This window comes from Hypanus sabinus, chromosome 3, assembly GCF_030144855.1.
Source record: "Hypanus sabinus isolate sHypSab1 chromosome 3, sHypSab1.hap1, whole genome shotgun sequence".
Taxonomy (NCBI): Eukaryota; Metazoa; Chordata; class Chondrichthyes; order Myliobatiformes; family Dasyatidae; genus Hypanus; species Hypanus sabinus.
Genome location: NC_082708.1, coordinates 30146683 through 30171898, shown reverse-complemented (window position 1 = coordinate 30171898; position 25216 = coordinate 30146683). Strand labels below are relative to the sequence as shown.

At 42.3% G+C, this 25216-nt stretch overlaps 1 long non-coding RNA gene across 1 annotated transcript in view; it reads left to right on the top strand.

The window, feature by feature from the left end:
- The first annotated feature begins 22188 nt into the window (after positions 1-22188).
- LOC132391146 (uncharacterized) overlaps positions 22189-25216 on the top strand; it is a 37120-nt gene continuing 34092 nt past the window's right edge. The window contains exon 1 of the long non-coding RNA XR_009511095.1: positions 22189-22321. This is a non-coding gene — a long non-coding RNA (uncharacterized LOC132391146). The remainder of the gene's footprint in view (positions 22322-25216) is intronic.

Sequence of the window (25216 nt, the reverse complement as noted above, 5' to 3'; positions counted from 1 at the left end):
TCACTGGCTCCATATGAGGCTTAGGTCTCCTAAAGTCCACCACCATCTCCTTGGTCCTTGTTTTGTGCGCTTTATGCAGTCCTGGGTAGTTCTGTAGTCTAGTGTCATTTTTTGTGTTGTTTTACGTAGTTCAGTGTAGTTTTTGTACTGTTTCATGTAGCACCATGGTCCTGAAAAATGTTGTCTCATTTTTACTGTGTATTGTACCAGCAGTTATGGTCGAAATGACAATAATAAGTGATTGACTTGACTTGATTCTTGTAAACTTCCTCTGAACCCTCTCCCATATTTTCACCCTGATCCCAGTTCTGAGGAAAATTTCTCAAACAAGACATTGTTTTGAAAGGAGACTCCCAAATGATACTAGAAGCCCACAAGACAAATAAACGAATTTTGACACAATACATTCTGTAATTAGATTTTGTCTTCATTTAACTGAAAGCAATTCACTTGTAAGATCCAAACATTAGGTCCCCTTGGCCACTGTTCCATGTTCCGTTGTTTGATAGTGACAATTATAAGAATGGAATTTAGCACTTTATTACCTAAATAACTCGGTTTCATGGCAGATGGGGTAAAGGCTTCCTCCACCAGTGAAGCAGAAAGCACAGCTTTCCTCTCTGAATCCCAAATTCATACCCCCATCACCCAACGACTCCAAGTTGATAAAGTGGGTCTACACCTTAACATATTATTAACATTTCAAACACTGGAATAGTAGTCAATGTATTAGTTGATACTAGATCTGATCCATGAATACTGGATCAACTGAGAGTTTCAAGACTGAGTTTAAAAGGTTTTTGTTAGAATAAGGTATAAAATGACAGTGAATAAATGGAGTTGAGGGACACCAAAGGGGTATAATAAAATTAAGTTGTGGAGTACGTGAGAGGACTGGCTCCTATCTCAATATTCATGTGTGCCTCATTCTGAAAGTTATGATGAAAGCAAAGGGAAATCTGTGTTCTTTATCTGTGACCTACGAGGACAGTGATTGGAGACATCAACAGAATGACAAATATAATGTATAATAATAGAAGTTCCAATCAGTCATGAAAGGCATGTAATTGATGCAACACTTCTGACTAATTTTGCTTGTGTAATTGCTGGCGGAAGAGTAACATCCTTGAGGGAGATAATTACTATTTTGTTGCAGCAGGTTACGTGCTGAACACCTGCTATTATTTCTCAATGTTCCATTTTGGAATCTCATCACAATGATGCAACTGGCCTAAAATAATAACATCTGGACAGCGTGGAGATTTAAAGTCTGCAGATTCAAAGCAAATTTTACATCCTTATGACCGACACAATAACTACAATGTCCCCACGGCCTTTGATTTCTGAAATGTACAGGTAAACTCAGTTTGACTTGTACAATTATGAGAGGCTTTGATGGGGTAGATAGAGTCTCTTTCCCAGCATGGAAATGTCAAATAGCTTGAAGATGAAAGGGGGAAAGTTTAAAGGAGATGTGCAAGGCAATTATATTTGTACAAGCACAAAATGCACTGCGAGGACTGGTGGTGGAAACAGGTATGATAGTGGCATTTAAGCAAACACATGAACAAGAAGTTGAGCAGCTAGTTTGAATAGTTTCATTTGGCATCATGATCATTGCAGACATTGTGAAATGAAGGGTCTGTTCTGAGCTGTCCAGATCTATGTCTGATTATAAGGAACTGATGAGATTATTATCAATAGGACCAAATCTCAGAAGAACTGTTCAAACAATGGCAGATTACTTCCTTACTTGGGGTTTTGGAATCCATGCAGTATTCCAAAACCCCCAAAAATGTAACATCAATATTTGCTGTAAGGTATCATTACAGAATTAGGTTTATTATCGCTGTGTTATATGACATGAAATTTGCTGTTTTGCAGTAGCAATCCAGTGCAAAGACATATAATTACTATATGTTACAAATTAAATGAATATTACAAAAATTAAAGGAATAATAAGGTAGTTTTCATAGACTATTCAGAAATCGGAAGGTAGAGGGGAAGAAGCTGTGGATCTGCAGTCACTGGAGCCTCCATACAAGGCTATGATGTAGCCAGTCAGAATGGTCTCTGCTGTACATTTGCAAGAGCCTTTGTTGGCATAACAAATCTCCTCAAACACCTCATGAAGCAGGACTTCTGGTGTGCTTTCATTGTGACTGCATCACCGTATTATGCTCCGGACGATTTCTCCAAGATTCCCCAAGGTGTTCTATGCGTATGTGAAGAGCAGAAGGATGACAAGAATGAAGCTGGGGCTGCTAAAGGATAAAGAAGGCAACATGTGCCTGGAGGCGGAGGAGGTTGGGGAGGTCCTAAGTAAATACTTTGCTTCAGTATTCACAAGTGAAAAGGACCTTGATCAGGGTGAGGTTGAAATAGGACAGGCCTGTATGCTGGACAATGTGCAGATTAAGGAAGAAGTGTTGGATCTTCTTAAAAACATCAAGATTGATAAGTCCCCAGGGCTGGATGTGACATACCCCAGGTTTCTGTGGGAAGTGAGGGAAGAGATTGCTGGAGCAGTAGCTATGACCTTTGAATCCTCTTTGGCTGCAGGGGAGGTGCCAGAGGACTGGAGAATGGCAAATGTAGTTCCCTTGTTTAAGAAAGGTAATAGGGAGAATCCTGGGAACTATAGACCGGTGAGTCTTACATTGGTGGTCTGCAAACTATTGGAAAGGGTTCTTAAGGATAGGATCTACGAGCATTTGGAGAAGTACAGTCTACTCAAGGATGGTCAACATGGCTTTGTGAAGGGAAGGTCGTGCCTCATGAGCCTAATAGAGTTTTTGAGGAGGTAACTAAAGAAATTGATGAGGGGAGGGTGGTAGATGTGGTCTACATGGATTTTAGCAAGGCATTTGGAAAGGTCCCCCACGAGAGACTCATCCAGAAAGTCATGAGACATGGGATAAGTGGAACCTTGGCTGTTTGGATAAAAAGTTAGCTTACAGGAAGAAAGCAGAGGGTAGTAGTGGAAGGAAAGTATTCTGCCTGGAGATCAGTGACTAGTGAAGTGTTGCAAGGATCTGTGATGGGACCATTTTATAAATGACCTGGATGTAGCAGTGGAAGGATGTGTGAGTAAGTTTGCGGATGACACGAAAATTGGAGGAGTTGTGGATGGAGCTGTAGGTTGTTGAAGGTTACAAGAGGATATAGACAGGATGCAGAGTTGGGCAGAAAAGTGACAGATGGAGTTCAATGCAGATAAGTGTGAGGGGCTGCATTTTGGAAGGACAAACCAGAAGGCTGAGTATAGGATTAATGGTTGGTTACTTAAGAGTGTGGATGAACAGAGGGACCTTCAGGTTCATATCCGTACATCCCTCAAGGTCACTGCACAGGTTGATAGGATAGTTAAGAAGGCCTAGGGGATGCTATGCTTCATTAACAGGGGGATTGTTTTCAAGAGTAGAGCGGTCATGTTGCAACTCTACAAATCTCTGGTGAGACTGCACTTAGAGTATTGTGTTCATTTCTGGTCACCTCATTATAGGAAGGATGTAGAACCTACAGAGAGGGTGTAGAGGAGATTTCCCAGGGTGTTGCCTGGATTGGAAAACAGGTCTTATGAAGCAAGGTTAGCAGAGCTGGGACTTTTCTCTTTGGAGCGTAGAAGGACGAGAGGGGACTTGGTAGAAGTCTACAAGATTACAAGAGGCTTAGGTAGGGTGGATAGACAGTACCTGTTTCCCAAAGCACAAATAGCAAACACCAGAGGGCATATGTATAAAATCAAGGGAGGGAAGTTTAGGGGAGACATCAGGAGTAAGGTTTTTTTGTTTTTTTTAAAAAAACACAGAGGGTTGTGGGTGCCTGGAATGACTTGCCAGGAATGGTAGAGGCTAAAACATTAGGGGTACTTAAGAACCTCTTGGACAGGTACCTGAATGAAAGAAAAATAGAGGGTTACAGGGTAGTGTGAGTTTAGTACTTTTTAAGGAATATGTGGGTCGGCACAACATCGAGGGCCGAAAGTGCTGTAGTATTCTAGTGTCTACTGTCTAATGCTGATGCCCAGGAATTTAAAGCTTTCCACTGCTGACCTCTCAATGAGGACTGCATGTTCTTCAACTTCCCCTTCCTGAAGTCCACATCAAATCAAAGGTTCAAAGATTTATTTTATTATCAATTTTATAATGCAGAATACAACTGAGATTTGTCTTCTCCCGTTAGCCATAAATACAGAAAAACCATAGGAGTATTTGAAAGACATCAATTCCCCCCCCCCCCCACCACACTAAAAGAAAAAAAGAACCAAAGATTCACAAACTTCAATTCTGCCAACCCCTGCCTCACACAAAAACAGATCACCCACGTGGAGAAACAGCAACAAGAACATCAGACCCCAAAACTCCAACCCACCAATCGGCAACAAGAAAAAATGGGCAAGAATGTGAAAGAAAACCCTGTAGAACTGAAGGAGACAAATATGAACTTCAGTTAGTTTGAACTACAGTCCAATTCGTAAATCTCAGAATTTCCATGCCATTTCCGACTGCATTGCAGAGAGCAACTGCTCGGACCCTCAATCCTCGAGTCTTGCTGACATTGAGTGCAAGGTAGTTGTGGCAACACCACTTGATCAGCCAATCTACCTCACTCCTTTACGCCCCCTCATCGCCATCTGAGATTTTACCAACAATAGTGGTGTCATCTGCAAATGAATAGATGTTGTTTGAGCCATTCTTAGCCATACAGTCACGAGAGTAGAGAGAGTAGTGAAGTGGGCCAGGCATACGTCCCAACAAGTGTACTTGTGTTGATTGTCAGCCAGCAGGAGACGTTATCACCGACAGTTGTCTCGCAATGAAGATGAGGATCCAGTTGCAGAGGAGGTACAGTGGCTCAGGTTTAGAAGAGAGAATGATAGTATTGAACACTGAACTGTAACCCACAAGCAGCAGCCTGATGTTTGGTAGGAGCTCCAAAGCGGAGTGGAGGGCCGGTGAGATTGCATCCGCTGGAAACCTGTTGTGGTGGTAGGCAAATTGCATGGGCTCCTGGGCCTTGCTCAGGCAGGAGTTCATTCTAGCCATAACCAACCTCTCAAAGCACTTCATTACAGCATGTGTGAGTACTGTGTTGCAGCCTGTTTCACCCACCCAAGGAAAAAGGTGTAGGAGGTGTTATGTGGTCCTACAGAGTCATACCTTTGTACATTTTTGTTGTGATCGCAGGACCCTGTTGGACATTGGTAATGTAGATCACTGTAAGTCTAATTTACTGGTTCATTGTAGGGACCCACGCTGGGGGATCTGCATGGCCTTGGTGGTTGCATGGGCCACTGGGGAAGGTGGGTGGGTAGGGGAAAGGTGGATGAAGTGAAACACTGGGAGTTGATAGGTGGAAAAGGTAACAACCATAAGACATGAGAGCAAAATTAGGCCATTTGGCCTATTGAGTCTGCTCTGGGATTCAGTCATGACTGATCCTTTACCCCTCCTCAGAAACACTCTTGGGCCTTCTCCCTGTAACCTTCGATGGCATCAAGACCAATAAATATCTGCCTCAAATACACCCAACTATCTGGCCTCCTCAACCTCCTGTGGTAATAAATTTCACAAGTTCACCACCCTTTGGCTAAAGTAATTTCTTCACATCTGTTTGAAATGGACATCCATCTATTCTGAGGCTCTGCCCTCTTGTCCTAGATTCTCCCACCATGGGGAACATCCTTTCCACATCTACCATAAATAGGTCTTACAACATTTGAAAGGTTTCAATGAAATCCCCCCTTGACCTTCTAAATTCCAATGGGGACAGATCCAGAGCTATCAAAAGTTCCTCGTCTGTCAACCCTTTCATTCCCGGAATCATCCTTGTGAACTTCCTCTGAACCCTCTTCAATGTCAGAATATCTTTTCTTAGATGAGGAGCCCAAAGCTGCTCACAATACTCAAGGTGAGGCCTCACTAATGCCTGATAAAGCCTCAGCATCACATCCCTGCCCTTGTATTCTAGATCTCTTGAAACGAATGCTAACCTGGCATTTGCCTTTCTCATCACCAACTCGACCTCCAAGTTAACCTTTAGGGTTTTCTGCACAAAGACTCCCTAGTCTCTTTGCATCTCAGATTTTTGGACTTTCTCCCTGTTTAGAAAATTGTCTGCACATTTATTTCTACAATCAAAGTACATGACCATACATTTTCCAACACTGTATTTCATTTGGCACTCTCTTGCCCATTCTCCTAATTTGTCTAAGTCCTTCTGCAGCCTGTTTCCTCAACACTACCTGCCTCTCCACCAGTCTTTGTATCACCTGCAAACTTGGCAACAAAGCCACCTATTCCATCGTCCAAATCACTGGTATACAGCATAAAGGGTTGAAGAATAGGAGAGGAGAGCGACACTTAACTCATCTAAACACACTGGTACCAACATGTTGAGTGGCATTTTGATAGAATACACAAGTTACAGCCCAGCAAGCAGGCTTAATGAGGGATCAGAAAATACATTCCCAAGTAGTTCTAATTTGTGTTCACTCCTGTGCGAAAGTCCAGCCTACTGCCCCTGCCTCTGAAATAAATTCTTTCAAAGTCAATTAGCACATTAATTTGCAGATTTAATGGTTTTAAAATTAATCTTTAAATATAAAGAGGGAAAGGGAGCATGAAGCCGATTAACAGGCATAGAAATCTAACAGACTTATGGAGAAGGAAATTTACCATCCTGATATAGTTTGGTCTTTTTGTAACTTCTATCCCACACTTTAACTGTGCTCAGTTGTACAAACTGTTCCAAAGACTAATATTGTGAGAAAACCTCAGTGACATACAGTAGAATGGCTCAAGTACAAGAGAAAAAACTGCAAAGCATGCCAATAAAGGTAAGATGTAGAGTGATGTACGTAATTCACAACCACCGACTTTGAGCGGGGGTTTCACTTTAAGAGGTTGGTCTGATGTGATGACGTTATTACATAAGGATTTCTAGTACACTTCTGTGTTTAGATTGGGGAGTTCAATAAAATGTGTTACGGGTTTCATTAAACATGTAACATTTCACTTTGTGCTATTTGTGAAAGCCTATGTTGGTGATGCCAATGCTCTAGGACAATTCAGAGCTTTTGACCATGTCGGCCAATGCAGTCGTTTTGAAACTGCTGAAGTTTTGGGAGCAAAATGCTTGGTTTGTAAAGCCGAGGCTCAGTTCGCTCTGCGAGAAATCATCACTGATGACACCAAATTCTACTACGTGGTAGCATTGCTCAGCAGTTCCACAGCTGTTTGAGTGGTGAGTCTGCTTAAACACCCGACTGAACACGATAAATATCTTTTGCTGAAAACTCACCTTTTACAGACTTGTGGGCTATTGGAGCCTGAGCGCCCCATACAGCTGCTCTCTTTACCTGGTCTCGGCGATGCTAAAGCCTTCGGAGCTAATGGACCAAATACCCTCTCTCCTGGGAAATCACCATCCTGGTTTAATTTTTAAAGAACTCTTCATGCAGCAAATGCCTCATGAAGTTCTCATAGACCTCCTTAATGCACCCGTGAAAGACAAGAGGGAGCTTGCTAAAATAGCTCATAGTCTACATTCAGCGAGGCAGTGGTGCATCACACCTCTTTTTTCTACCTCAATGAGCGCGGTCAGCAAAGCCCCCAATAGAAGGACGTCTGCGGCTGCAAAATAGACGGCACCAGGCCTGTGTTTTTAATGTGCCGGCTTTGGTACAGAGGCTAGGAAGTGCCAATCACCTTGCAGCTTTGACAGTGCCAGCACATCGGGGCATCAGAGGTCTGTGAATTGGTGTACAGGCAGCCATAACTAGTGCCAGGCGATTTCATTCCTGATGCCACGACTGCTCGGCTGGCCTCTCAACAGCGTTGCACCATCCTCAGTAAATCCAATTCCTTTTCACCTCCCACCATTGTATGCAGCATCCTGAGGTTCCTGTTGACCCACATTCCTTGTTTGTTTTGGTCCGCAATGATGCTCTGCAACATCCCTTTAGGCCCCCTTGCGATGGCCCTTTCCACATTTCGAATAGAGAGAAAAGACTTGTATCATAGGTAAGAGGGATAAGCCGGAACATATTTTGGTAGATTGCTGGCCTGCCAAGATTTGGAGTATTCCACTGCAGTGCCCCTGCCATCACGCCATGCAGTTCCTCCACCCATGGAACATGTGACCTGAGCCAGGCAGCTTGTCCAAGCTCCAGACAGGCTCACAATGCTGGTTTTATTGAATTCTAGGGCGGGGAGGGGCTGTGTAGGGTAATGTAATTGAGAGAAATGTACATAATTCACAACCCCTGACATTGAGTTGGGGTTTCGCTTTAAGAGCTGGTCTGCTGTGATGACGGTGTTGTGTCACGACATTTAGCGCGCTGTTGTCATTTTTACGCAAGGATTTTTAGTGCTCTTCTGTGTTCAGTTCAATAAAATGTGTCATGGGTTTCGTTAAACATAAAGCACCCCTCTTCATTTTTTTCTGTGAAAACCTACAAAGGTATCCTGGAAATGGATTAAAAAAAACATAAAATTGCTGCATATTTTAAAAATTGAGTGTAGCATGTGGTATGACTACTGATGTACTGGCACTGCTTTTTGGTTTAAGAGTGTACTCCCTACGTTAAAGAATGTTCTGTTCTGTGTCTTCACAAGCATCCACAGTTTGCCTGCAGCCACTGCACACAAAGCTTTCCTTGCCCTCCAAATAAATCAAGATGTTTGGCCAAGCATGCCATCAACCTTTTGTCATCCTGATAATTCTCAGGTTTATCCTCGATAATGCACGCCAAGCTACTCTGCACGTGACGGCAGAAGCTGCGGAGAGTTGTGGATGCAGCTCAGCACATCGCAGGGACCAGCCGCCCCTCTATGGACTCTGTCTATACGTCTTGCTGCCTCAGTAAAGCAGCCAGCATAGTCAAAAACCCCACACAGCCTAAATATTCTCTCTTCTCCTCTCTCCCGTTGAGCAGGATGTATGAAAGCATGTGTTAGTAAGCTCAAGGACACCTCCTGTCCCATTGTTATCAGACTGTTGAATGGAATTCTTGTACGGTAAGGTGCACTCTGGGCCTTACATTCTACATCATTATGATCTTGCACTTTACAACTTACCTGCCCTGCACTTTTTTGGTAGCTTCTCCACTTTATTCTGTATTGTTATACCCCTCTAGCAGAATTCATGTGGAATGATTTGTGCAAGACAATCTTTTCACTGTATCTTAGTACATCTGACAATAATAAACCAATACCAATTTGAAGGAAACATTGACTTCTCTAGTTTCTGGTTCTCAAATCTCTGTCCCTTTTCTCTTTACTCCACATCTACCCAGCTCTTCCTACATTCCCACAGCTCTTTCTCTTCTTTCTCCTCCTCCGCTCTGTGTTGTGCCAGATTTCTCCATTTGAAATCTCCTCTGAATCTGTCCGAGGCTACATCTGATGGCAGATGATGCATTTTGTGGGTAGGACATATTAAGTGATAGGTGTCCAGGAATATTGATGGATGTTAAGGATCTTGGGATTCAAGTCCATTGTTCCCTTAAAGTGACAATACAGTTTAATGGAGGGGGTTGGGGAGGAGAATAAGACAAATGGTAATCATGATAGGTCAGGGCACAGAATATAAAAGCTGAGATGTTATGTTGCAACTTTAGAAAACACTGGTTAGATCAAGTATTGTATGCATTTCGGGTCATCTCACTACAGGAGAACAGCTTTGGACACCTGGCCTGCAGGTGACCTGCTTACCTGCAATAAGTAGCAGCTTTGATCCTGACACTGGAACCTCTCATCAGCAGAGAGCTTTGTGGAATCGATCTGCATGGGGTCAGCCGAGTCCCAAGCAGGGGACAAGCTGGTCATGGTCTGAGATCAGGGGTGGGTGTTGGAACAGCGATGGGTTGAGGCCAGGCTGGCTAGCCCTCTTCTGCCTCGTGATGTAGTCCCTCTTATGATCTGCCAGATGATGGTCGATGAGGACCTCTGAGCCCCTTGCTGGCTCTCCCACAGTGATTGCATCCATTAGTTCATCCAGGAGTTTGTGGTGGATGGAGTGGTCAAGGCTTCCACACACCAACCACTTTCTTGGGCCAAAGTCTGGGCCAGCTGCTGACTGACCTCCCTGATGTAGCTTCATCAGATCATCCGAGGCTCTGCTGGCACCAATGCGATGATAAAATACCTTTCTCATGGAGGCCACAAATTCTTCAGAATCCACCCATGCTTCTGACCTTCATTCCCAATGCGCGGTGGACCAGGAGAGGGCTCTCCTGGTCAAGAGAGAGATCAAGAAGGCCACCTTTCTGCACTACGATGGCTGGAGTTTGAACAGTAGTAAGCTTTGATTGAGGAAGCTGCAGCAAGAACCCGGGTGTCCGATGAATCTCTCTGGGGTCGGAAGGTGTACTGGCTCCACAGAGCGACCGACAGCCTCACCTGAGCAACCTGGCTTCCTCCTTGCGATAGTTGGTACATGGCACCTGGAGGCCATGTTTCTCCAGGTTCCGTCTGGAAATCCTCTGGCCGAGAGACTCTGATACTCTGCTCGATTGTATTGTGACAAGAGACCTTGACCCAAGTTAGGACCCAAGTGCTGGAGTATCCGAGGCAAGGGTCGAGACACGGTATGAAACTGGAACGAGAACTAAGCACAAAGCAAAACATTAGGTGATAAATGCTAGTTGAGCTTACGATTGAGCACAGAGGATCCGTTTAGCTGCCCTTTAAGTACTCAATTCTTGGTATCCAAAACATGATTTCCTATTAGTGAGATGGTCCTGAACCCTTAAAGGGGCTGCACCAGCTATCCACACTCCTGAGAGTTGGAGTGACTAAGCCCCGGAAGCTGGGGTGGTTGGGTGCGTCTAGTAACAATATCTTAATCTATATTCATGTAGGTATATATTATTATTATTATTATTATTATTGTCACATGTACCAAGTGAAAAACTTGTCTTGTATACCATCCATACAGATCAATTCATTACAGCACTATGCTAGTACAGAGGGAAACCATAACAGAGTGCAGAATGAAGTTTTAAAGATACAGAGAACGGGTACTGCAGTTAGACAGTAAGGCACCAACGTCACGGTAAGGTACATTGAGAAGTCAAGAGTCCATCTTATTGTACTGGGGGAGCATTCAATAGACATAACATTGGAATAGAATCTGATGGTTCATTTAATGTTCAATTTATTATCAAAGTGCGTATATGTCATGATATACAACCTTGAGATTCAATTTCCTGCAGGCAATCACAATAAATAAAAGAAGCTCAATAGAGTCAAGACCACAGCCAACGGGACATACAACAACCAATGTGCAAAAAAACCCCAACAAACTGTACAAATACAAAAAGAAAAAAAATAGAATTATTAATAATAATAAACAAACAAGCAGTAAGAATCGAGAACGTGAAATGAAGAATCTTGAAAGTGAGTCCAGTTCAGCAATGGGCAAGTGAAGTTGAGTGGATTTATCCCCTCTTGTTCAAAAGCCTGATGATTGATGGGTAATAAATGTTCCTGAACTAGGTGGTGTGGCTCCTGGGTCTCCTGTACCTCCCTCCTGATGGCAGCAGTGAGACGAGAGCATGATCTTTGATGATCCTTTGCGGATCCTTGATGACGGATGTTGCTTTCCTGCGACAGCGCTCTGTGCAGATGTGTTCAGTGGTGGAGAGGGTTTACCCATGATGGACTGGGCCATATCCAGTACTTTTGTAGGCTTTTCCATACAAGGGCATTGGTGTTTCCACAACCAGTCAATATACCCTCCTCCACTCATCTATAGAAGTTAGTCAAAGTTTTAGATGACATGCTGAACCTTTGCAAATTTCTGAGAGAAGAGGTGCTGTTGTACTTTCTTTGTAAAGGTACTTATGTGATGGACTCAGGACAGAACCTTTGAAAACTTAAATAAGCCATTGGAGCTGTGCTTAGCCTCACAGTCATAAGCGTGAAGCAAGAAGAGCTGAGCCTGTGCTGAGGATGAGTTGTTGTCAATCTGTACTGAGTAGGGTCTGTAACCGAGGATACTGAGGATCCAGTTGCACAAGGAGGTGTTGAGGCCTAGGACTTAATTAGTTTTGAGTGGATAGTAGTACTGAATGCCGAGCTGCAGCCTGATGTATGCATTTCACTGTCTGGATGTTCCAGGATTGAGTGGAGAGCCAATGATCTGCCGTCTGCGGTTGGGTTGTTGTGACGGTAAGCAAACTGGAGCGGATACAAGTGGCTTTCGGGCAGGAGTCGACAAGTTTCATCACCAACGTTTGAAAGCACCTTTTCACAGTGGATGTACAGTAAATGCTACTGGAATGCAGTCACTGAGGCAGGTTACCACGTTGCCCTTGGGCACCGGCATCACTGAAACTGCTTGAAGCAGGTGGGTACCTCAGACTGCCAAAGCGAGAAGTTAAAGGTATCGGTGAATGAAGTTCAAAATAAAATTTATTATCAGAGTACATAAAATCACCATAAACAGCCCCGAGATTCTTTTTCTGTGGGCATACTTAGCACTCCAGCCAGCTGGTCAGCACAGGTTATTAGTATCCGGCCAGGCACCCCATCTGGGCCGGATGCTTTCTGTGGATTTACCTTCCTGATGGATGCTCGCACGTCGGCCTCAGAGGTCATTGAGGGCCAAGGGAGTTTGTACTTCCGGCTTTCATATCTTCTCACTGATTGGAGAACCGAGAACAGAGAATATCCAGCATGTGTGGGATCTTTGCTTCTGCTGACTACTAAGGTAATGAGAAGAGAGACTGCATGCTTGGAATTATAATATTGAAGGCTAAGCTGTAATCATAAATAATTGTCTAACATTTGTATTTTTACTGCCCAGAGATAAGTGTAGGGCCGGGGGGATGCGAATGTTACACTTTTTGAATAACGATGTCATTGCAAAGCATTGGATGCATGACCTTTTCTAGACAGCAGAATGTGTAACGGCATACCTTTTATAAAAACATCTATTATGTGTTCAGGCGAGTTTTCAAGATGTAGAACTTGATGCAAGGTGGAACTATGCTGGGAAATTTTAATGCTGTGGCATGGTTGCATTAAACTGCCCTGAGAATTTGTTATTTGATCTCTACTTTCTGTATATTTTGGTTCCAAACATAATGCCAAGAAAAACAAGCAATAACCCCTGTATTTTAAGCATAAGTTGCATATCAAATGTAATTTGCGCAGGTCTAAAGGTGAACCAGTTGAACTTCAACCCACTGGGAAACTGACTGTCTAAGTGTGGTTTTCCCACTGTATTTGGTGTACATGATTCAGTCATTAATTACTTACCTACAGAAATTGAATTAAATTACTGTGACCTATAGCTTTCATTTAAACCTTCACCAACGTACTGAAATGTAGTGAATCACGTGTGGCTTAAATCAACTCTACAGGACATTTTTTTTTACATTTTATAAATCACCAAACTGTCATTTATTAAAAAAATCTCAGTGCTGGGAGCTCTGAGCCCAGACTGAAGCTCTGAGCACTGACAGTGACAGGTCACAGATGCATTGAACTCTACCACTGCCTGTGTGGTGTAGCCTATTTGATATGTAAAGGACACGTCTCAATCTGAAATCTTCTGTGTTATTAATCTCCTCTTTGCACTCTTTCCCCTCTCCCTCCTTTTCCTGCAATTTCTTTCTCCTGCCAGATTTTTCCTCCCCTGGGTCAACACATGACTGACATGACAGCTGTCAGTTTGATTGGTACAGATGCTTCTTAGAAGGAGGAAATTGCAATAAAGGTTCCTTTAAACAAAGGTGTCCTAATATTGCAAGTTCCTTTCTACTATTGAGTTGGTGTTAAAGTTGAGAGTAGCGCCCATCTTGTGCTCCAAAATAGGGTATGTTTTTTAACAATTTCATAACTGTTGGGGCCTCAAGTCAAGTCAAGTCACTTCTTTGTCATTTCGACCATAACTGCTGGTACAGTACATAGTAAAAATGAGATGTTTTTTCAGGACCATGGTGTTACAAGACACAGTACAAAAACTAGACTGAACTACATAAAAAACTACACTAGACTACAGACCTACCCAGGACTGCATAAAGTGCACAAAACAGCGCAGGCATTACAATAAATAATAAACAGGACAATAGGGCAGTAAGGTGTCAGTCCAGGCTCTGGGTATTGAGGAATCTGATAGCATGGGGGAAGAAACTGTTACATAGTCTGGTTGTGAGAGCCCAAATGCTTCGGAGCCTTTTCCCAGATGGCAGGAGGAAGAAGAGATTGTATGAGGGGTGTGTGGGGTCCTTCATAATGCTGTTTGCTTTGCGGATGCAGCGTGTAGTGTAAATCATATTGAATGGCAGGGCAGACTTGAAGGGCAATGCTGCCCAACTTCTGATCAGATCCACTTATTTATCACATGTACATCAAAACAAACAGTGAAATGCATCGCTTGTGTTAATAACCAACACATCCATGAATGTACTGAGACAGCCTGAAAGTATTGCCACACAACCTGGTGCCAATATAGCATCCCATTTCCTTGTTAGTTTTGAAATATGCAGCATGATAAAGTTTATTAGCATTTTCTGTGCCAGATGTGTAACAAATGATTTCTTTCCCCACATAGCATCCCTTCTGTCTCCTCAGAAATTAGATCCTGTAAACTGAAATGTTGTTTATCCCTTTCAGAATGCGAAGGTTTTGCAGCAACTCCCCAACTTCTCCCCCTCCCATTCCCCTGATGGGTTTTGGCCAGGGAAGGGAATCCCACTCTAAGAGGTTATGTCACTGGCATTTAGGACCGCAGTGAAGGTCCTCTGTCTTTGGCGGTGTTCAGGGCTTCCTTCATCGTGTCAGCAGCTTCCTCTCAGACTTTCACTATTATCAGTCATGCAAGTCCCAGGTGGAGACTCAGGAATGCTTCCACACTCAGATATAGAAGGATTCTTCTTCGCTGTTTCCATAACAATTTTATTTTACTGGTCGGGGTTGTTAGGCCTGAGCTGAACCCCCAAACCTGGAGGACCAGTGGACCACTCCTAGTCTGGCCCCTACCCTTTGACCTATTTGGCATGGGTGACCCTACCAAGAACCAAAGCATAAAGCCCTGACTCCAGCCAACATAGCTCTCTGGGTCAAGGAGGCACACAAGCCTCCAAACCACGACAAGGTTGTGGTCCTCTTGGAGGTAACTTGTTTCTGCTAACCTTCAAGCCCTCTCCCATGCCAACAACCATATAGCCAATCCTGGCTACTTGATCAACACCAACCCAAATCACCAGCGAACATTATCTGCAACCTCACAACTTAGCACATGCCATTCTCCAATTTGGCACCATCTTCTTAGCTCCTGAAACCTGACTGAAGCTCTGACCTAAAGGCCAGTCCCTTCTCCTCTGTAACTACCATCCTCATCTCCCTCCCTGTGCTTATCCAGGGCATGCCTGTCCATGCTAAGCAATGTGTGAGATGGCCACTTGTTGTGATGGAAAATAACTGGTTCTTTGAGTCTCAACAGTAGAGGCCTGGACACACACAGTTTTAATAATAAGGAATTTATTTACAAGGGAAGTCGCGTCAACACAAGCAACTACAATACACAGGAAACGGTGTGGGGACAGGGTACAGTTACACAAACAAAGAACAAGGGAAAAGCACTACGACAGCTATCCCCCTTGACCTTGGATAGCTGCGGTTCCCTTACCAGGACAAACGATAAACCTTCCCAAACATAAATCAATGCACTTACCTCCAATGAGGTGGTCTGTAAGAGAGGATGAGCCAAGGGCAAGTCTCACCTTTTATAGCATGGGGCTGGGTGAGATAATCCAATTAAGGTGACCAATAATTTAGGTGTGCATTGATTAGTTGGGAGGGACCAAATGTTGATTGGCATGTGGTGTGTCCTCCGGCCAGCCAGGTGGCAGTGCGTCTGTCATGTGGCCGGTATCTCTGGATACACCACTCAACCAGCTTATGATGCTTTGGGCTTTGGATTACTCAAGTTTGCGGTGGTGCACAAATGATCATTGGTCAATCATGAAACTAACCTTCAGAAACAATGGATTTCCAGCCTATTATATCAAATGTACCATACAAATGCAAAAGTTTGCTGTTGAGGCATTACAATAAGTCTATTATAGATTTGAAGATCATATATAGCTTGACTTAAGAACGGAACATACATATGCAAAAATGGGACTAATTAAAAAGTAGAATGTAACTCTTGGATCAAATGAATTTAATATTTTCCAAGAATTTCCTACTTCCTGAACATTTCTGAATTCATGTTAGTGAATCCAATCCTTGACTTTTGTTGTATTTAGACGCACACATGAAAGGTTGTGTTATGCAGAAAGTAAGCAACTTCTGGTAAAGGTTCTATTTACTACTTCTGACAGAATAACATGTCACAGACATATATGAATAGTACACAATTACCCTACTCCTTATTGCAAACCAATTAGCATTAGAGATGCCTTAATTTCTGACATACACCACTTTGAAATCAAAATACTGTATATACAGTAGAATACCAGCAATGATAACAATTTTCTTTTACCTATTCACTCCCACTTACTTGATTATAATCTGAAAGTTGCTCTAAAGGATGATGATTCCAATAAAGTAATAAAGAATAGAATCTAGTTTCAGCATAGTACTTTCAGATTTTTGTTATCAATATACTTAGAGAGAATAAGGAGACCAAGGGATATGGGGGTTCATCGAGAAAACTGGTACTGGTGCAAGAGATTTAGCGCAAATTCATGGGGCCTATTCCTGTTTCTGTTTCTTAGAGTCATAGAGTTTTAGAGCACTACAGCTCAGGAACAGGCCCTTCGGCCCACCTAGCTACTGCTGAATTGTTAATCAGACCAGTTCCACTGATCTGCCCCTGGAGCATCGCCCACCATTTCCCACCCATCCATGTAGTTATCCAAACTTTCTCATAAGTTTCACTCGAACCCACATCCACCACTTCTGCTGTTCTTGTTTAGTATTAGCAGCTTCCAGCCTCATAAACGGTAAAGAAAAGGATAGGAAACAATTATTTTAGCATAACTTATTTTTGTAAGAGTACCCAAATTGAATAAAAATAAAAACTTATTAGGGAGAGGAAGCTTTCAGAGACTGTAACACATTTTCTAATTAGCTGTGCTCTTAAAATTATACATCAAGTTGTGAATTTTAACAGAGAAACACTATTGGATCCCCTGGAGCATTAACAAGGTACAGGAATGAAATTACCATTCTGGAAACGTACCAAGTTAACAGTTTTACAAGCTTGAGCTACTCCAAATAACATTAACCATTTCAGTCATGTATCTTTCTTGCATGGTGCCTATTCTCTCTCTCACATATGATTAATAACGAGACTCATAAATTAAGCAGTTTACAATAACATTAAAGGCATTGATCGGGAGCAACTGCTATTATCCCACTTGGAAGAATCACACCAGGACAATAACATGTCTGAATGTTCATGTTATATTTTATTTTCTTCCCTCCCACACACAAAACAACTTAAAGCATTTTCTATCGAAAACACACACACACACACACATATATATGTGTGTGTGTGTGTATTTTTTATATATATATATAGAACCTATAAAAATTATTCACCACCCCCGCCCCCCCCCCCCACTTAATGTGACATACCAAATCAATCACTGGTGCACCCAATTGGTTATAGAAGTCACATAAATGAAGATCACCTGTGTGCAGTCAAGGTGTTTTAATTGATTGTAATAAAAATACACCTCTGTCTGGAAGGTCTAACTGCTGAATTGTGTCTATATGATTCTCCATTAGAAAGAGTCAAGGTATTCAAGTTTTTAGGTGCCTGGTTTGATGAAAGACTTACTTGGAGGGTACATATAGATAAAACAATTGGAAAGTGTGAGAAAGTTTTAAATGCTATGCAAAGTATTGTTGGACTTGACTGGGGAGTGGGGGGGGGGGAAGCTATGTACTTAATATACCTAGCTATGATTAGATCAGTTATTGATTATGATTGTATTGTTTATGGTTCCAAGGCTACAGCAGTGCTTGAAAAATTAGACACCGTGCAGTCCAAAGCACTTAGACTCTGTTGTGGAGCTTTCAGAACAACATCAGTCCCTGCATTATGTGTGGAGATGGGAGAAGAGCCTCTACATTTAAGACGAGTTAAGTTGGTCCTGCAGTATTGGGCAAAACTAAATGTCTTCAATCACAGCTGTCCATCAAAATTTCTTTTGCAGGAGACATTGGAGTGCCAAAGTAAAATTAAAAGATACCCATTTTTAGATTTGGTTAATATCTGGCCCGTGAAATCGAAACTAATTGAGGAAGACATGGCTGACCAAATTTGCTTGCCATCCATTCCTTTTTGGCTTTTGCCAAAATCAGAAGTTGAACTATTCCTCCTTTTTTTGCTTTAAGGAAGCAGAGCAATTTCAACAGCGTTGATCATAAATGAATATATAAATAATAAATGGGGATCTTATCTGAAGATTTTACTGATGGCTCAGTGGACCCAGAGAGCAGTACGGCAGGATTTGGGATGTACGTGTCTCAGCTTGGAGTTGAGATTGGTCACTGGGTTTCAGATGGTGTTTCTGTCTTTGCAACAGAATTATTAGCAATCCTCTGGGCCTTATGGTGGATAGAAGACTCTCGACCATGCCAGGTTCTCATCTGTTCGGTTTCTGCTGCTGCCTTAGAGGCTATAAAAGGGAATAAATCAAAAGCTCATCCTGACATAGTTATTGAGATTCTCTTAGTTTTGTTTAGAAAAGGGAAGATGGGTTGTGAAGTCAGATTTACATGGATACCTGGGCATGCTGGGGTGGAGAGAAATGACATTGTGGATGGCATTGCAAAATCTTCCTTACAGAGTGGGCAAGTAGGAATTAGAATACCCCTAGGCAGAGCAGGAGGAGGATTAAAAAAGGCATAGAGAAGAAGTGGCAGGATGATTGGAAAAATGAATTAAACGGAAGGCATTTCTTTTCTAGTCACCCTCTAATTAAAAAGGTCTCAGACTGTTACTCTTTAAGTCATAGAGATACGGTGAAGTTAACAAGACTTAGGCTGGGGCATTGTGGGATAAACTATTACTTAAAGATAATAGGAAAACATCCAACTGGATTATGTGACTGTGGTAGTCCAGAGACAGTTCAGCATGTTTTGCTGAGTTGTAATCAATATAAAATTGAAAGAAGCATATTGTTCAAGAGGCTGTCTGACTTAAATGTATTTTGTTTTTCTATTAAATCTTTGTTTGGCCACCAAGAGAACCACCATCTGATTGAAAAGTTTATTATTCTGTTTCTACGTGCGACTAATTTATATTTGAGAATTTGAGTTTCTTGGAATTCTGTAATGAATTGTACATCCTGCGGAGGGCGCCTAGATGCATCTAAACTGCCGGAAATAGAAGAAGCAGGAGAAGAAGGTCCGACTGCTGGAGAGTGTGTATCCTGGGGAAAAACTACACCACGAAAGCAAAGGAACACTCGAAACAACTCCACGATAAGGTTATTGAAATGCATGGGTGGGGAGACGGATGCAAGAAAATTTCCAAGTCACCGATATTCCTTGGAGTACAGTCAAGTCAATCAACAAAAAATGGAAAGAATTTAGCACAGCTGTAACTCTGCTCAGAGCAGCCTGTCCTCAAAAACTGAGTGACCGTGCAAGAAGGGAAGGCCACCAAGTGATCTATGACAAATCTGGAGGAGTTACAAGCTTCACTGGCTATCTCAGATGGGAGAGACTTCACATACAACAAATGTTGTTCAGGTGCTTCACCAGTTGCAGCTTTACTGGAGAATGGCAAAGAGAAAGCCACTGTTGGGAAAAAATGTGACATGAAATCTCAGCTAGAGTTTGCCAGAAGGCATGTGGGAGATTCCAAAGTCAGTTGGAAAAAGATTCTATGGTCTGATGAAACCGAACTTGAGCATTTTGGCCATCAGACTGAACACTGTACATCATCAAAAACACACCATCCCTACCATGAAGCATGTTGGTGGCTGCATCATATTGTGGGGATGTTTCACTACAGCAGGCTCTGGAAGGCTTGTGAAGGTAGAAGGTAAAATGAATGCTGCAAAATATGGGAAAATCCTGGAGGAAAACCTGGTGCAGTCTGCAAGAGAAGTGTGGCTTGGGAGAAGATTTGTATTCCATCAAGACAATGATCCCAAGCAGAAAGCCAAAGCTACACAGGAATGGTTTAAAAGCAACCAAGTTAATGTCCTGGAGAGGCCAAGTCGGAGTCTAACCCTCAATCCAATTAAGAATTTGTGGCTGGACTTAAAAGGGGTTGTTCACTTATGATCTCCTTGCAATTTGACAGTGCTTGAGCAGTTTTGTAAAGAAGAATGGGGAAAAATATATACACACACATGTATGTACATACAAGGAACTCAGCATTTCAGGCAGCATCTATGGAGGGCAATAGTCTGCCCTTTTCCTATCCAGTCCTAATGAGGGGTCTTGGCCTGAAATATTGACTCTTTATTCCTCTCCATAGATGCTGCCTGACCTGCTGAGTTCCTCCAGGGTTTTGTGCATTTTACTCTGGATTTCCAACATCTGCAGAATCTCTTGTGTTTTTATATATTTTTTAAATGGTGATAATAACCATGCATTGTGGTGGTTGTTATGGTAGCGACATAACAATTGCCATGGATTTCAGTAGGGCAGTGACGATATTTCAATTTGGATGCTTCCATCAAAGGTAACAGTGCAATAACATAATGGCTGAGAAAATGTAAGTAGGTTAATTAAAGACATAAATCATGCCTCCCTTTCTATCATTAAAAGATCCCTACTCCAAGAATACAGTTTTAGAATGTTATCAGTCCAAATTGGTTCCTTGGTTGTGTATTGCACTTGACATCTGAGAATGCAAATCAACAATGTCATTTTATATAGAATCAGTCTAAGAAGATAGATAACAAATACATGTACCTTTATTATTTCTTAATGATCTTTTTCACATCCTTCACCTCTGTAACTAAATCTCCCTGAAGTAAGGTACAACATAAAACGCAAGACCCAAGACCTTGAAGTAAGGATTGATACACACTAATATGAATAGAGTGCAATGAACCCAACCCAGTAATGAAATCAGACAAGCATTGCGACTTTTTTGCAATGGGAAACAGTAATAGGAATTGATCCAACTTGACACCTAGCAAATAACCCATATTTCAAAGGCTTTCAAAAATAAGTGGTTGAAGAAATGTGAAGTTGCTTCAATAGTGACCCTCTCTTCCCCCAAGCACAATTAATTAATTAATTCCTATTAATTTCTGCAACTATGGAACCCTCAATTATCCTTGCCCTTCCCAAAAATGTCATGATGGCAATAATCATTTTGCTTTCTGACATCTGTCATTTCCAAGGAGTTAAGGGAGGGGAAACAATGGACTATACAGCAGGAAGAATTGGTTGAGACAAAATAAAGGATAGTATGAAAGTGTTCAGTCGGAAGGATGGGGGAGAAGAGTATGAATCATAACTGGTAGCAGGCCCTTCCCATCAAAAGGAGCCCGCACCGTCCATTTACACCCAAGTGACCAATTAACCTAATAACCTATACGTCTTTGGAATGCGGGAGGAAACCGGGACACCCTCATGAAACCCATTCCACATGAGGGAATTTTTTTTTACTTGAGAACTGCATTGTCTCTGTGAATCACAACTTAAAGATACAGGCAAATATTTTCTATTTTAATCTTTCTTTCCTCTGGATCAAACACCATAGTTTTCACTGAATGAATCGTTAACAATGACTGGGCTGGCAATCAAAACTTGCAACACTTTCAGAGGTTGCCCATTAATATTGGCTGGAAATTCATATAGTTCAGTACAATGCAACTTTTATTAGATTCCTCATTATCCAGCTCTGTATCTCTTACACCAATCAACCTCCCAGCTGTTTACTTTACCCCTCCCACTCTCGGTTTCACCTATCACCTTGCATTGCTCCCTCCCATCCCCTTTTAAATCTACTTCTCATCTTTTTTCTCCAGTCTCAGCCCGAAAAGTTGACTGTACACTTTTCCATAGATGCTGCCTGACCTGCTGAGTTCCTCTAGTATTTTGTGTGTGCTACTTGGATTTCCAGCATCTGCAGATATTCTCTTGTTTTTTTAAAAATTAAGAGTTGTTTGTTTTGTAAGATCAGAGAGCTGTTTCTTTTCAGATTTTTCAATTTTTCTTCAGGGTCCTTCATAAGCCTTACATCAAAATGCAAACAGGCTCCCATTATCAGGCTGACGACTAACAGTGGACAATACATTGACCGTTGTCCTTGCCTGTGTGACTCGCAGATGAGTTGGTGTGTGTGAGCTGGAGCAGGCCCTCCCAGTACTTCAAAGGTATGATTCATCATAGGTTAGAGGGTTCATATCAAAGTAGGTCCTAGGTCATGGTGTCTATGCTGGGGAGTTACCTTCCACTCTCCCACAGTGGCTCTCCTTTGGCACAATTAATACCCACACATCCTGTTTGGAACATTCAGCTGTTGATCATTCCCTCCCCCAAAGACAAAAGTTATGTCAAAGAGCCTGGGATTAACATGACAGAAACTGATGAGTCTTAACACCAGGGCCGTGTGCAAAGATTGCAGGCTGTTTCTTAAAAAATGGTGGGTACATCATCACAAACCTGTTCAACTGATTTTTGGTAACCATTATTTCAACTTTCATTAGTGTAGTTAACCTTCCACCCAATAAAAGCTCAACCCTCCCCACTCCTTTCCTAATCACTAGAATACCCAGCAGGTCAGGTAGCATCTGTGCAGAAAGAAAGAAAGAATTGATGTTTCAGGTCAATAACGTTTCAATAGACATTGCCCTCTCCACAGATCATGTGTGAACTGCTGAATATTTCTGCTTGGAAGTCTGACAGATGCTGTTGTGGATCTGCTGTGTGCAAACTGTTCCTCTAAAAAAATCAGAATTGTGTTTATTACCACTGACACGTTAAATTTCTTGTTTTGTGACAGCAGTGCAGTACAAGACATAAAAACATACTATTGGGTGCAAAAACAAGTAAATAAATTGTGCAAATGAGGAACAGCAAGGCAATGTTCATGGACCATTCAAAAATCTGATAGATGAGGGGAAGAAGTTGTTCTTAAAACCGTGAGTGTGGGTCTACCACCTCCCTGAACTCTGGAGAACCCAGCAGGTCAGGCAGCATCTATGGAGAAAGAAAGATTTGATGTTTCAAGTCAATGACTGTTCAACAGACAGTTATTTCCCTCTCCACAGGTGGTAGTAATGAGAAATGGCCATACCCTGCATTGTGAGGATCCTTGATGATGGATACCACCATCTTGAGGCACTGTCTTTTGGAGGTGTCCTCAGTGGTGGAGAGGGTTGGGTCCATGCTGGAGCTGCTGAGTCTGTGGCTCAAAACTATTGCTGAGGTTACCGATTCCCTCCTCTACTTCCCTCTGAAATGTTTGCCCCATTCTATTTGGCTTCTGCTCAGTTGCCTCCCAAACCCACACCTCCTCTTCCCGCGTCTGGCTCCTTCTGTCCATTGTCCTTCACCCCTGCTCAGTACACTTAGCATCTATTGTTCCCATTTCATCCATCCCTCTCTCCTCTTTAAAGTGGTACAGGGTTTCGACCTAAAACATTAACACCAAGTAGACTTGTCTCAGATATCAAAATTTCCTTCTCCTATTTATGCTGCTCAGCCACCTGAGTTCTTGCAATAATTTGTGTTACTTTGCTGCAATTCTGCAATTTTTCTGTACTGGTTAATGGAATAGTCTTACAAGGGTACTTTGCTAGCAGCCTGACTCTGACCTGAGGAATATTGGAAATTAAATCATGGAAATAAATTATGGAAGGCACCTAAAATCCATGCAAGTGCAGTCATAACCAGAAGAATTTCCTATTCTCATTCTGACATGCCTACCCATTATCTCCTCTACTGTCAATTAGTGGAAAGTTAGTGAATTGGGAAGTTTTTCAAAACCAACAGAAAGCATCTAAGAAGTCATTAAGAAGGCAAAGATGGAATACAAAAGTAAGATAGCCAATAATATTAAAGAGAATACCAAAAATTTCTTCAGAAACATAAGGTGTAAAAGAGAAGCGAGAGTGGATATCAGACCACTGGAAAACGATGCTAGAGATGTAGTAATGGGGGACAAGGAAATGGTGGATGAACGGAATAAGTATTCTGCATCAGTCTTCACTGTGGAAGACATTAGCAGTATGCTCTAAGTTCCAGATGTCAGGGGTCATGAAGTGTGTGAAATTACTATTACCAGGGAGAAGGTTCTTGGGAAACTGAAAGATCTGAAGGTGGGTAAGTCAACTGGACCAGATGGTGTTCACCCTAGGGTTTTGAAGGAGGCACCTGAAGAGAGAGTGGAAGCATTAGTAATGATCTTTCAAGAATCGCTAGATTCTGGAATGGTTCTGGAAGACTGGAAATCGCAAATGAACTCAGCAGGTCAGGCAGCATCCAGATAAGTTCATCCAGCTTTTTTGTACGTCTTGATTTGACCACAGCATCTGCAGTGTACTTTGTGTTTGGAAATTGCAAATGTCACTCCACTTCAAGAAAGAAGAGGCAGAAGAAAGGAAATTATAGGCCAGTTAGCGGTTGGGAAGATGTTGGAGTTGACTGTTAAGGATGTGGTTTTGGGTACTTGGAAGCACATGATAAAATAAGCCATTTTCTCAAGGGAAAATTTTGCTTGGCAAATCTGTTGGATTTCTTTGAAGAAATAACAAGCAGGGTAAACAAAGGAGAATTGGTTGACGTCAGTACTTGGATGTTCAGAGGCCTTTGACAAGGTGCCATGCATGAGGCTGCTTAACAAGTTACGAGCCCTTGGTATTACAGGAAAGATTCTAGCATGGATAAAGCAGTGGCTGATTGATAGGAGGCAAAGAGTGGGAATAAAGAGAGCCTTTTCTGAATGGTTGCCGGTGACTAGTGGTTTCCACAGGGATCTGGTTTGGGACCAATTCTTTTTACGTTATATGTCAATAATTTGAATGTCAGAATTGATGGCTTTGCTGCAAAATTTGCAGACGATATGAAGATAGGTAGTGGGGCTGGTAGTATTGAGGAAGTAGAGAGGCTACAGACGAACTTGGACAGATCAGGAGAATGGGCAGATGGAACACGTTGTTGGGCTGTGTCATCTTGCCTAGAATACTTTTTTCTTTCTGGGATGTCTATATCCTTTGCCTTCTGAATTACCTTCAGAAACACCAGCCATTGTCGATCTGCCATCATCC